The sequence below is a fragment of the Topomyia yanbarensis genome, chromosome 1 (genome assembly GCF_030247195.1).
Source record: "Topomyia yanbarensis strain Yona2022 chromosome 1, ASM3024719v1, whole genome shotgun sequence".
Taxonomy (NCBI): domain Eukaryota; kingdom Metazoa; phylum Arthropoda; class Insecta; order Diptera; family Culicidae; genus Topomyia; species Topomyia yanbarensis.
In genome coordinates, this window is record NC_080670.1 from 152251880 (window position 1) to 152267424 (window position 15545).

The following is a 15545-nucleotide window of genomic DNA, read 5'->3' on the forward strand; positions in this document are numbered from 1 at the left end:
CCCTCCCCCATACCCTTCCACTCCCCCGGCCCTCTCGACAAAACGATTCGAGCCAATGTATTCCGATTCCCATGGGATTTATTTTTTAAGAATGTAAATACTGTTCATCCAATAATGTAATAAAGCATATAAACATTTATCGTCGGTGTGGTTTCAAAAAATGCAACAACGTCATGCGTGGTTTTGATGCGATGAAATAACTTCGTGCAAGGTGTTCATTAATAATGCTGCATGTTCAATGTGACTGCGGTCGCGTCTTGTACACCACCCTTTAATTTTTCACTTTTTATTTTGTTCAAACCAATTTTGTTCAAACCAATTTATGTATCATTGGTTCAATAAATTCCTTACTTTCACTTACACAGCTGTTTTCGAAATTTAAAAATGAAGAAAGTGATGTATTATACATTTCTTTTGTTTGCATACCTGCAAAAAATGCGATCAAACGCGTGGGGTACATTTATACCCCAGTGCAACATTCTAGGGTGGAAAACGCAAGTGCAACGTTCTAGGGTTAATAATGTAATAAACATTTCCACAATTATATTGAACATAATCGGTCATGGTTATAGTTTGAAGAAATGGTAATGGTAATGGTCATAGTTTGAAGAAATGAGAAAGGCACAATTGCACCTTTGGGTGGATTAAAACAGGTTTTTATACAAAGTATTAGATTTTTGGACCAGCAGTAAGTGCGTTAATAACATTGTGTAATGAGATTTATTGTACATTTTTAGTACAGTCTGTGCACACTTGTATTATCTGAAAAACCTGTTTTAATCCTCCTAGCGGTGCAATTGTGCCTTTCTCAATCATGAACACGAGAATGTTTGCGTTGTTTATATTCATTAAAAGCTTTCAAATGTAGGGGAGACCGGGGGTAGTTGGCGGTGTTTTCAGTTTTAAATTTTTACCGCTTTGATGTAGGTAGATCTTGCAAAATAGAACACGCGGCATGAAAGAGCAGACCGTTGGCAACATCTCTAATTTTTTATGAAGTGTTTGATGCATTGTCTCCATGTTTATTGACAAAAATATGTGACGCGGAAAACCCGCCAACTTACCCCGGCCCCGGGGTAAGTTGGCGGTATGTGTGGATACCCCAAAAACTAAGCAATCAAATGGAGATTCAATTACTTCAAGGGTCCTTTTGGAACAAGCTGAATATCTTTTCAAGAAAACTGTATATTAAGCGACAATTGCTATTATATTTCAGTTTCAATACCCCGGTATTTTGACTTTGACGCGTACTCCATATTCAAAAACAAATTTTCGAAATTCTTTATGCGATTGGCCGGAATAAATGTCTCCTGCATTGACGAGATACACAAGAAAAAGATTTTCTTACTTTAGAGTGAATTCTAGAAATAAAAATTTTTGATGGCTTTTTTGCACTGTAAATAGTACCGCCAACTTACGCCGCGTGCAGCACCGCCAACTAACCCCAACCGCATATTTTATTAAAAAAATATTTGAAAAATAACTTGTGTTTGTGGATAGATGTAATATCTATACGGATACTGAAAGCTCTTTTCACGCGCTATCTAAAAATATAATCATTCGGGAAATAGATTGAAAATCACCCAAAATAACGCAAAGTATTTAAAATTTAGAAAATTTACTTTGTATGCTCAAAAACACAATATCACCCACAACTTCCACCAAACAAATCGTTTTGCAACAAAAACACATTAGGTAATGGGTTTCATATAACTTGAGGTACACAAAAAGAGGCAGTGCTAAATGTCTAATAGAAACAGAGAAAAAGGGATTCCGCCAACTTACCCCAACCGCCAACTAGCTCCGGGCTCCCCTTAATATTACATTTTATTTTTATAGTTGACATGACAAATATACAGGAAAAGAAATCATTGTTCCAGTTCTAAAATTTTGTAAAAGAAAAAACAGCCACGGTAATACTGAACTGAAAAAATGTGCGAAATCGGCAAAGTCCCAAAAGTCGATCTTTTTTTCGCTATAACATAAAATCTCGACGTTTCATGCATTTTAATGATGTTTGGCATCAAAAATACGAATTCATGGGGTCTCCCCTTTGAAAAAAATAGAGTTCCGGTTTATATGGGAATTTCATATGTGACCGGACGGTTTAGTGTATATTTCCGGAACCACATAAGCAATCCGTGCGAAATTTTATAGACATCTGTGGGGATAATATAGCTATCATTTGGGACTAAGTTTGTGAAAATCGGCCCAACCATTTCCGGGAAACTGTTGTGAGCTGGGTAATTTTGAAAGATGGCCGCTTTTCCCGGGCACTTCCGGAACCGTCTATGGTGGTCAATGTAGTCAGCGAAAGTTTGTTTGGCCGTCGGTGACCTAGAACTGCAAATTTAAGTTGTTTGAGAGACATTTTAGCTAAATTTTTACCCTTTTTTTGCTTTCATCGGAGTATCGGTTTGAAACACAATTTGCTATGTGATCGCACGCCACAACCTGTAACTCCGGAACCGGAAGTCGAATCGGGATGAAATTAAATAACCATTCACGGGGACGCAATACCTTTCATTTGAGGCCAAGTTTAGTCGAATCGGTCTAGCCATCTCCGAGAAACCGATGTGACTGTTATTCTGAATTTAGATACTTCCGCCGGGGCTTCCGGAACCGATGATGGTGGCCAATGTGGCCAAATAGACTTTGAATGGATGTTATTGACCTAATACTACAAATCGAAGCAGTTGTGGTCATATTTTGGAAAAAATTTCACCTTTATACCTTAATTGCAGAATTTATTAAAATCGACATTTTCTGCGTGTTCGTACTCATCACCCTGTAATTCCGGAACCGGAAGTCGGATCCATTAGAAATTCAATAGCAGCCTATGGGAACGTTCATTTGAGACTAAGTTTGTCAAAATCGGTTCAGCCATCTCTGAGAAAAATGAGTGACATTTTTGGTCACATACACACACACATACGCACATACACAAACACATACATACATACACACATACATACACACACAGACATTTGCCGAACTCGACGAACTGAATCGAATGGTATATGCCCTCTGGGCCTCCGTTAAAAAGTCGGTTTTCAGAGCAATTGCAATACCTTTCTATTGAGAAAGGCAAAAATGTGAGCTAGGTAATTTTGAAAGATGGCCGCTTTTCCCGGGCACTTCCGGAACCGTCTATGGTGGTCAATGTAGTCAACGAAAGTTTGTTTGGCCGTCGGTGACCTAGAACTGCAAATTTAAGTTGTTTGAGAGACATTTTAGCGAAATTTTTACCTTTTTTGCTTCCATCGGAGTTACGGTTTGAATCACAATTTGCTATGTGATCGCACGCCACAACCCGTAACTCCGGAACCGGAAGTCGGATCGGGATAAAATTTAATAACCATTTACGGAGATGCAACATCTTTCATTTGAGTTTGGTTGATTCGGTCTAGCCATCTCCGAGAAACCGATGTGACTGTTATTTCGAATTTGGATACTTCCGCCGGGGCCTGCGGAACCGATGATGGTGGCCAATGTGACCAAAGAGACTTTGAATGGCTGTTAGTGACCTAGTACTACAAATCGAAGCAGTTGTGGTCACATTTTGGAAAAAATTTCACCATTATACATTCATTGCAAAATTTATTAAAATCGACATTTTCTGTGTGATCGTACTCATGACCCTGTAATTCCGGAACTGGAAGTCGGATCCATTAGAAATTCAACAGCAGCCTATGGGAATGTTGCACCTTTGATTTGGGACTAAGTTTGTGGAAATCGGTTCAGCCATCTCTGAGAAAAGTGAGTGAGATTGTGTTCGCGTACATACACACAGACGCACATACACACACAGACATTTGCCGAACTTGTCGAGCTGAATCGAATGGTATATGTCACTCGGCCATCCGGGCCTCCGTTAAAAAGTCGGTTTTCAGAGCAATTGAAATACCTTTCTATTGAGAAAGGCAAAAATGTGTTTTGGAAAGCCTGATTTTCATAAAATGGGTATTAAAGTATTTAGGACATAAATCAAATTAAAGAAAGCTCACTGACAGAACATTCTCAGATAATAATTCTAATGATTGAAGTAGGAAAAAGCGATTTTTTGAAGCTGACTGATGAGGAGACAACCGTAATCTTCGACAGACAAGTATTCATCATTAGCAGTTCTAATACAACTGACATGAAAGTCTTTCAATTTCGAAAGTAACTTAATCTACTAGCCTTGTTGAGACTTGAGACATTTGTGTAAAGGATCCTCCAACCACTTCGCTCAGGGGATCGAAGGGGATTTTTGTAAGCTAAATGCCTCCAATCCATCCCCGCGCCTGCGATTCCACGCATAACTCGAATCGGACAAGCTTCTTGGTATGGTGGTCAGTACGTAGTACTGTCGGGGAAGTTATTTACACCTAACACCTTTTCTCTGCCAGATCGCGCTATTGTTGGAAGATTTCCTATACTTCGTATGGGCAAATTGGTGCTGCTTAAGTATTCCTTCAAATTGATCTAAGCCGTATTTCTAAATGATCTAAGTTTCAATCAAAATCATGGACTGTGTTCCAACGTAAAGAGCAGATTAAGGCCCGTTCTAGATCTATCATGTATCTGGTGGTTAGTTGCAGACAAGTTATGACGAGATGAAGTTGAAGATTTACTCCTAAAAGTTCTACATATCTATAAATTAACTTCATTTACTAACCGTACTAAATATCAAGCGAAATGAACTGTACACCTTAAATCCGTGACAATCTTCTTATTTATTATTTGCTCTTCTACTTTTATCCGCGTCACGCTAAAGCTGACATCATCGTTTGTATTTTTTTATCAACTTCACCGCGGATTATACCAACTACAATTACAGAATCACACACGACAAGCCTGACAGTTTTAATTACATTTTCACTATGGTTGACATCATCTCTACAGCGAACGATGTGTAAATTAAAAATTAAACTAACACCCATTAATCGGAGCACAACGGCTCGAAAATAAATAAAGTGCGTGTTATATTAAGATGGTTGTACACTGTGTCAAATGGTGGACAATGTAACAAATGATGAGATACATTGTTTATTGCGGAGCGGTTCCTTTACATAAATCAAACGACGTTGTATGAAGTATCTGTTTTGAGCGGCTTTACTGCGTTCACATACGACAGTGTATTGTATACCTTCACTTTTTTCCGTTAATTGCTCGAATATAAATGATCTTTTGATTCTACGTAGAAAGTGAATTCGCTGCAACTCGATTATTTGCAAGTAAACTACTATAAATAGAACGTTTCTCTCGGTATATAAATTTAAAAAATAATTTAATAATTATACGTTGAAATTAGCTTACTAAACTAAAATAAATTCTCTCGCTTATGGTTTCAAGTCTAATTTTAGTATTTCGTAGAAGCAAAGTGTCTTCAATTGTTTTTCGTTCATGGACATATATCTGGCTTGCGATGCACATCACTTTTTTTGCATTTAAGGCACCCATTGATCTTCTTAATAATCAACCTTCATTTATTTAAAGTCAAAATGCAAAACAGATCCAATAATTGCCATACGAAAACCAAACAAAAAACTATAAACAGACACACTGAAACCTCGCTCATTGGCGTAGTGCTGTCTGGGTGGTTTCTTTGGCCACATCCCCGCCGTACTAACAAAAACAAAACAACAGTAAAAACCCCTCCGAACAAGTTTTACTCGTTTGTTTTCCGCCATATAATTGAAACCAACAACGTCTCGGGTTGTATGCCAACCAACGCCGAATAACAGCATTTCCGATTATGTTCTACCCCGATTCTTCTTACTAGCTTACTCTATCACAACTACTACTGCAAAACGAATGCAGTCTAGCACGACTTGACCAGTCACTCAATCAATCACTTAATCGACCAATCACAGACAATCATAATGCCTATCATCCACGAACAGGAGCACATGATGCCCGGGACTCTCCGTCTTCTTCACCACCCAGCGCCAATCCGGCCTATCGCATCGAAGCTCCACTATTGCCGGACTTTGCCGGCACCGGAGGAGGAGCCACTGCCGGCGACAAAGAGGACGATGAATCAGGTAAATTTTGTCCAGTGTCACTACAAAACCAGGTGACTTCATCATAAGGTTCTGATAAAACTGATGGAGACGCGTGGTACATCGTGGAGGAGCTGAACTAAGTGTACTTTTATTACCGTCGTTCAGATTGCTAAGCTTACTGATGGGAAAAGTAATTATGTCACAAAACGAAAATTAAATTAAAGAATTGCCCTATGAATCCATCCTCGGTTTCGGTTGTGGTGGTGATTATTTTTGCGAAACGAAAGGAAAATCTGATCTCCGTTCCTTGTATCCCACGCCGGTGTCATTGCATACAAACCTGTCGAGATATTTATTGACTACTGTCCGTTTACTCGGTTGTGTTTTCGAAAAGCGGTTGCCGAAAATTTATATTCGTCCCAGTCCCGTCAGCGTCGTCAGTCGAATGTCGAGAGGTGAACTGATGATGATGGTGTCTGGTTCTAACAACTACAACTACGGCCGATGGTGTCGCGATAGTGTTGTACAGTATTGCATATAGTCTACATTGGAAAGCGTGGGCGCCATGGGAAATGCACTTTTGAAAATAGTAATTTCACTACGATGTGGAGCTTCGGAACAGGTTTCGAGCAAACATCAGCCGGAGTGGATGATTGCCACGTGCTTAGGATTGGGCCAATTTTTTGGAAACAGATTGTTGGTGAAATCGTTGACTTTGTCAAATGTCCACCAATCAGTTTTTTTAGCCCGTTTGAAGTCAATTTATTTTAGATTATTTTTTCGATTTCTTCTCACCAGTATGTGGCCAGTCAGTATGTCATTGCTTATATTGGTGTGCACTACATTGCCCAACGAAACGATTTTTTTTGAAAACCCCTGAGTCAATTTCTAGTGTCAGCTTCATATTTGTGCTAAATCGGACGGTTCTATGACATTCCCCCGAAAACCATTCCCAGAAACTAAAACACCGAAGTTTTTTCCTCAGAAAAAAACTGTTCCCCAGAAAACTATTTCCTCGAAATCACCAATTCAAGAAAACAATATTCCAGAATGCACTCTTTCCCAGAAAAGCATTACCCAGATTGAACCTATGACCAGAAGTTCATTCCCCAGATACAGTCAAGATTCGCTGGTTGGACATTTTGTAACTGAACCGCTTTTTAGTTGGACCTCCGCTAGTTGGACCATTGTTCAACTAAAAAGCATCTGAACGTCAAAATTTTATGTTAAATTTACTTTGACAATCAATCTGACAATTATTAGAGATGTGAATAGATGAAATTACACTACTAACGTCTCCTTTGGGGAGTTTTTGACATCTGTCAGTCGGTCCAACTAACGAATCAAATTCGTTAGTTGGACAGAGGTGTTGCCCAACCAGCGAATCGCGACTGAATAACCATTTCCCGGAATTTTTGGTAAGATGAAAAAGCACCCATATTGCTTTGAATTGGGAAAAATATTGATGAAAATCAAAAATCTTATTCGGAATGTTGTCCATTTTGCTGCTCTCGAAGGGTACACTGCTAACAGCATTAAACAATAGCACTTTAAATTTATTTTAGTAATGTAAACATACATGTAGGACAAATCTTAAAATTTAGTACAGATATTTTTTGGGAGCCATTTGGCAACAATTATCGGAAGCGGTGCCCCCTTCTAGAATCCAAAAGTGTAATATAGTGCTATGCGCTGCGCTAGTTGGTGGATTTTAAAATATGCATATTACCTAAGTTAAGGAACTGATGCGGAGTAAAACTGCTGAGGATAAGCCGTTGGAAGCAGCGGTCCCTCGCAGCCAAGCCTGTTATCCATTCGTATGCCCGATTTACTCCAACATAGGGATTGATTCCTTCTTTTAAACATGAGCAGTTCATTGAATCTATCTGCGAAATTTCTCTTCCACGCAAGCTTGTCCGGTTTACTCAAACATAAAGGTTGATTTCTTCGTTCGAGCTTCCTTTGAATCTGTTTTAAAATCGAAATGAGTGCACAATTTGACAAAAGGCGCGCATATATCCTTTTTTGCATTGGAAATGTTTCGTACGTAAACGTGCAATCCGCTCGATTGCTCGGTTTACTCAAACATGAGACACTAAATACCTTCGAAAGTATTTTCATAACTTACACTAAATGGTATTTATACCACAGGTCTGTTATGCCAAATGACCAACTAGCATGTAATGTCTTATGTCAAACGATATTATGCCAAATGGCTTTATGTCAATATTGTTCATTGAGAAAATTGAGACAATTTTTTGTCGACGTTTGTCACTCAAAAGAACGCTTAAAACCGAAGAACTACTCAATCATAGACAAAATCTCTTCGAGAACTAGCGATAACAAAATACGGATTTATATTATACGCACTACAATGCACTGATATTAGTATAGTATCAAATAAATCAATCGAAAGAATAATAAATGAATTACACTCGTTTACACATTTTGGGGGGTTTGCATGAAGTTAAGAAAAAGGTGTTTTCTAAGTCAATTTTGGGTCGCCAAGTACGAAAATCATATCCATTTTCTTTTCCAAAGAACAGTTTTTGACATTTTTTGAAAAATGTTTTTGGGTTGTTTTATTTTTTGTGTTTCGAATTTATCTCGTCAGTAACTAGCACCATCTGTTTAATCCAATTTATTGATATGCCCATTCCAAACATGTATAACATGTTTGGATTAAATATCAGTAATTTAGGGCAAAGAGCAACCAAAGTCAAAAAAAGTAATTTTTTGTAAAATTTCCCATTTTTTAGTTGAATTTTTATAAAAAATGATTCAGCAAAAAAAATCTTTTGAAGTCTTATGTGATAGAAAAACTTCTCACGTGAATTTTAAGCCTAAGATTAGGAGAATCCAATAAAAACTGTTGATGTTATTAATCACCGAGTGAAAATTATTCTGGTTTTCTTATATCTATTTTGGTCTTAAATAAGATTACACTAGTTTTTAAGAAAAATTGTTTTCTATATTAATTTTGGGTAGCTAAACACGAAAATCATACTCAATTTCTCTTTAAAAGTTTTTTTTTAAAAAGGCGTTTTTTGTTTTTGCTCTAATTTTTTATTACAGAAAAATTTATTTTTCATATTTTCAGAATATAATGTGACAGATTTTACAAATTTTGAGGTAATAGCGTAAGCTAAGCAAAAAGGTGGTTTCTAAATAAGTAAATTTTGGGTCGCTCAATACGAAAACAAAGTAGATTTTTTTCAAAGAAACATTTTCGAGACAACTTTGAAATATGTTTTTGGTCACTTTTGGTTATTTGTCAATATCTCGTTCAAAAAGGATCCGATCGAAAAAGGTATTGATGTGCCCTTTACGAAAATTTATATATCAAATATACATTTTTTATGATTATATGCGACCAAAGTAAAAAAAATATAGAAAAGTTGGAGTTTAATGTTTCGTGTTTCACTCGTCAGTAACTAACACCAACTTGCTATTAGTTAGTAGATGTATCAAAACTAACACCAAAGTTACTGATGAGCAGGGTTACCTTCCCATATTCACAGATTTTTCTGTTATGATTTTTTTTCGCAATTTTTGATCACAGATTCTTTTCCACAGATGACAGATTTTGGGTATTCTGATTAAAATTTCACAGATTTTTGGAAATATTGTAATTTTTCACAGATTTTTTGGAAATTTATCACAAATTTTCACAGATTTTTTTCCTATTTTATTCATCATAGATGGTAAAAAGATTTTTTTTGGCCGATACACAAATTTCAATGTGGCATCCCTGCTGACGAGTGGAACACAAAAAAAAGTTTTCGAAGACCTATTCTACCTTAAAAGTGTACACTCTTGGACATTATAAATATATTAGGTATAATTAGGTCTGTAAAATAAAGACTTCCGTATATCTGACATCGCTGGTTTGGATCTCTCTAGTTATGACCTTTATAAAAATATTCCAGAAATGAATCCACAGTTCTGAAACTGCCTTGTTTTATGATTCCAGAACGTTTACAGATTTTGGTCAAATTTTGTTCCTAGTGTCATCACTGTGTATCAGTGAGTACTCCATCAATTACTACTGCCATTGCAGGGGTGCAGATACGGTGCCCCACCCTAAGAGCTCGCAGTAAACAATCATACTTGCTTGCTCAAGGCCGGTCATAGTTACGCACAGTTCAGCTAGCCGAGCATTAGTTATGTCGGCTATAGTTAAGTTTTGCGTCGTCAACCTTTTTGATTTATTGTTGGTCCGGAAGTATAAAAACTATTGTTCGTTAAAGGTCCCTCCAATCAGTCGATATTTTTATGTTGGCCAGGCATTCCGCTGAAGAAGGACTAATCAAAGGAGTCAGAAAATATATATAGAAAAAATATTTGAAAAGAAAAGATTCTAAACTAAAAGCCACTTGTTGCTAGCAGTCAGCAAACATGATATCGTTGGCTCATCCTATGCGAAACGATTACAAAATTCAATAACCAAGCTATTATCTGGTGGGTTTAGTTTCTTCTTTTTGGCGTAGTCTATAGGTGTATCACTGCGAGTAGAACCTATTTTAAAAACAAAGCAGCTAAACCGATAGATAATAAAACATCTCGACAAAACGAAACGAAAAGTTCATTTTCTTGGTTGGGATCTAATACGGTTTGAAGAGAGATTTGGCCCGATCGAGGCGAGGGAGAGGTAACGATCTGCTTATAGGAGACATTGGGGGTCGATAGGTCAATAAGTAGGAGTTGGGGACTGTGGCGGTGATCACGATACTGTCGGGAATATGTGATGGCTTCATCACAGCTCCTCGATGGCGGAGTGGTTAACGCACCCAACTAGAGACTGGGAGATCGCAGGTTCGATTCCTGCTTGAGGATATACCTTTTCTCAGGGTTTTCAATAAAAAGGCGAATTGTCACCGTTTCTTCATTCTCACCGTTCCGGTCGTTCCAGTAGACACGTCCCTAAAAATCCTTGAAAATGGAAAAAACAAGACTCACGTCAAAGCAAGAAATATATATCACTCCACTGCTATATGTAGCCTCTATCACTGAACTGCAGGCCATTGAATTAAATCCACCCGTGCGCCGCTTTGTCTATATGCAAAAGTAAAATTTTATTCCTTCTACTTAGTGTGATGCGATCTAACTGGTAACTTTTCGAAATGTCCGGTAAGGCCATCGATTCGTGAAATGGTGAAATTGTTAAACGTAAACACGAAACTCAACATGGCAGAAGTGACAGCTGTGTAATTCCATCATCTACGTCATGCGATACTGATCGTGTTCAAAAATATTAGCAATGCAGAATCATTTGCCTCGCAGAACAAATTGGAACACGTCGTCGAATGGAATGACATTTTATACAGCATCCCGGCTTATATAGACAATGACACTATTGAAGTAAAGCTACATGACCTGGCAACGCGTACTAATGATGGAATTATCAAATCATAAATGAGCAACCGAAAATAATAGTAGCAAGAACCGAACATGCTTTGTAAAACCTGCTTCAATTATATATGAATATAAAAACCGGATACAATCTTCAAACATAAAAATCGTACTGGAACTTTCCTTTGTAAGAGTCGAATAACAAAACCTTGAGTATATAAAGCTATAAAAAATAAATCCGATTCTTACAAAGTAGTTTTGTTCAGCCAAGTTTTATTCTTGAACATCACACTATACGGATGCTCCTCCGTACGATTTATTTATTTTTAGCCGATTTTTATATTGGAGGTTCAACCTTGCCGAGTTTTGCGGTTGAGAACTTTTTAAGCGATTCTTATACTGAAGGATCTCTGTCTAATTTTTATGCGCAAAGTTTATTTCCGATTTTTATTTTCTAATATTTTCGAAACGGGTTTTACGAAGCATGTTCTATCCTTGCGACTTTTATTTTCGGTCACTCATCTGTCAAAATACGGAGAAGTGGATATCGTTAAGTAAAGTGCTTGGATAAACTTTTCAAGGCTTCGCAACGGTGTTCGTATGGAGAGAATTCTTCCGACAAAAACTGTCCCCCCCTACTTGACCATCCAATGCAAATCATTCCACAGTGTTACATATACTCAGCGATCATCGGAAACGAATCCAGGACAGATTCCTGCGGGCTAATTCTATGATCGGCCGGTACACCACGAAAAACCATTCCCAGGGATTCCATTGGTTTTGTCCAAGACCGGTACACGGTCATCGTATGCTAAACCACAACCGGTTGCTAAATCCAACGACTGTGGACCAGACAGTAACAAACAATAACTCCCATTACCAACAGCGCAGTAACAAAGATTACACCAAATACCTCCAAATTTACAACCAGCACTACCTATGAAGAAACTAATACCTATGAAAACGGATTTACAACAGCTACCCATAAGCACAAGAAACAAATAACAGCACCCAATGGACATGCATTTCGAAAGCTAATTTTAATTTTTTTTTCATATTGTAGAATGCATAAAAGACCCACGGCTCAGGTATGCTAAAGCTTGAGCCGTGTAAAATAAACAAAGGGAAAAAAATCAATGCAGTGTTTTATGTTATTTCATTTAGTAAAGGTTTCTGTTATGAAAAACTTTTTGGACACAAAAAGAAAGTGTAGTTGAGTATTTTCAGAATGAGATTAATTTGTTCCTTCGGCCAATTTAGTGCTTCGTTGACAATGTGGTCGAATCTTGCCTACCGCTGCACTGCCTATTATCACAAGATAGTGCCACAAAGATCACATAGAAAACGGGACATAGGGTAAAGACTTAATTTTCGCCCCATTAGGTAGGGTGCCACACTATTCTATTAATTACGCAGTCTACAGTCGATGAAATGCACTTAAATTGGCATCAGTATCCTTGCTTCGTTCCCAAGAACCAATTTAATACCAAAAATGTCCTGAGAATGGGGAAATACTTCTGTTTGAGCGCCTCGAAACTCGAATCGAATGCTTCTATTTTCGCACTACCATATGGGCCAATGCGTTGAACAAAGATAGCAGACGCTGCTCTAACTAACCGCTTTAAATGGGTAGGGCGATAATAGAAATTGGGCGAAAATAGTCTTCACACCCTATATACGATCATGGGTAGTACAAAACTAAGTAATCATTAGAACTGTACTCATTACAAAATGCATGTTTCACGTTGCTGTTCTTTGTTATAGAATACAATTGTTTCTTTATGGTGCGGTGTAGCGTTTCGAGGGTAACAATGGTTTATTGTTATACAAGTTATTCATAGTTTTGTAGCGTACGATTGTGCGGAAGCTGAAAACGATTTTGCCAGGGTAATCGACGAAGTGCAAACCTGATAAAGTTCATCTGTGCCATTTCGATACGATTAATGTGTATGGTGTGATACGGAGCCCAAATAGTAATGCCATATTCTAGAATACTGCATACCAGTGTAATGTATAGTGTTTTTAGACAATACACATCATTGAAATCACGAGTGTTGCGTTTGATGAGTCCAAGTACAGCGTAGGCTTTAGATATGACGGAAGAGTAATGTGTGGTAAAGCGTAGCTTACAGTCGAGAATAACACCAACGTCCTTGACGGATACGACTCGTTCTATAGGAGCAGAACACATTGAGTATTCGAACTTAATTTCAGTATGTACTCGTGTAAAAGTGATTGTGCTACATTTTTGAATATTCACACTCATTCCGTTTCTGTTGCTCCATTCAATGATCTTATCGACGTCCATTTGCAATGCACAACAGTCTACCATAGTGGTTATCACACGGTAAATTTTCAGATCATCAGCATACATGACTTAAGAAGACGATAATTCACTGCAGAGGTCGTTCGCGAAGAGCACAAATAGAAGAGGCCCGAGATGACTCCCTTGAGGAACGCCCGATGAAATGTGGAAAGGATCCGAGAGTGTACTTCCAAATCGCACCGAGGCGCTACGGTTCGCAAGGTACGAGGAGATCCAATTAGTCAGCCAGTCCGGCAGTCCAGTACGCCTTAGCTTCTCCACAGCACGGTCGAAAGCTTTCGAGAAGTCGATTTACATCGCATCGATCTGTTGTCGTTTTTCCAATTTATCAATCAGCGACGACACGTAGCTCATCAGATTTGTAGTTGTCGAGCGCTTTTTTTTGGTGGCATCATGTACGTTGCCTGTTTTGTGGATTGGAATTATCAAAGTTTCCTTCCACTTCGTGGGGAAAACATTTTCAGCAAGAGAGTGATTGAATAATAGAGATGTTGGTAGCGCCAAAGATGAAGAGCAATTCTTGATGAACGATGGTTGTAGCCCGTCGGACCCCGGGCCCTTGGAACTGTCAATCCCCCGAAGATTAATATGTACCTGATGTTCGGTGAATGATGTTTATATCTATTTATATTTAACAATTTACGTCCATCTGACAATGAGTCTTAATGAACTAAATTACAAATAATTAACCTTAAGTGATAACAAACGATTTCTAAACTGTGCAGAACTAATGACGAAGTCGAAGTTGTCGGTAAAATCGTTGAAGCGACGGACCATTGCTAGTATCGGGCTGTTGGCAGCGTAGTTAGTGTTACGCATTTCAGTCTGCAGCAGTGTTCGAGGACGAAGGACACGGGTTGGTGCGTAGAGGTTAATTTGTGATAGGAGATCAGGAACATCATATTCGGCGAGAAGAAGCTTAGATGCGAAGGTAGCTTGCGACGCGTGTCTACGATCTTCTAAAGTGTGCAGTCCTAGTAATAGACAACGGTCTTCATATGGCGGCAAGTTCAGCGGATCATTCCAAGGCAATTGACGTAACGCATATTTTATGAATCTGCGCTGGACGGCTTCACTTCTTTGGCTCCAAGTTGCATGGTAGGGGCACCAGACGACGTTTGCGAATTCCAACTGTGAGCACACCAGCGAACAATACAACGCTTCGAAGCACAAAGGGTCCCGGAATTCGTTGGATATTTTGAACATAAAACCTAGTAGCCGATTAGCTTTGTCAATGATCGCTGAGAAGTGATGGGTGTACGTTAGCCTTTCATTAAGGATGACGCCCAAATCTTTTACATGATCAACGCGTTGCAGCTGAGTTCCAGCTATGTTGTAGTTGAAAGTAAACATGTTCCTCGTTCGATGAAAGCTGATAACAAAGCATTTAGCAACACTAAGAACCATCATGTTTCTATTACACCAACTATAAAAGGTATCAACGAGATACTGTAGCTCACGGCAATCTGCTTCTTTCGTTATAATTAGAAATATTTTCAAGTCATCGGCGAAGACGGAAATTGGCCACGCATTAAGACGAAAGCTACATCATTCACTAACAGTGAAAACAGTAGCGGACCAAGTGTGCTACCTTGAGGAACTCCAGAATGGTTGGAAAAGGACTCAGATTCATTGTCACCAATTTGAACAACGACTTTACGGTGAACAAGGTATGATCAAAGCCAACGACAGAATCGGGCAGTGCATCCAAGTTTATCAAGCTTCGTTAGCAGTATCTCATGGTTAACAATATCGAAAGCAGCCTTAAGATCTGTGTAGATCGTGTCCGCCTGCAGTTGTTTGGACATTTGTTCCGTAGAAAAGGATGTGAAGGAGACCAGGTTCGTCTCCACCGATCGACCGGGAAAGAATCCGTG

At 38.5% G+C, this 15545-nt stretch overlaps 1 protein-coding gene and 1 non-coding gene across 4 annotated transcripts in view; both read left to right on the top strand.

Annotated features, from left to right (window-relative positions):
• LOC131677710 (uncharacterized) overlaps positions 1-15545 on the top strand; it is a 103551-nt gene that overhangs the window by 53592 nt on the left and 34414 nt on the right. The window lies entirely within an intron of this gene.
• On the top strand, positions 10754-10826 carry Trnas-aga (transfer RNA serine (anticodon AGA)). The gene has a single exon. It is a non-coding gene; the product is annotated as a tRNA-Ser (tRNA).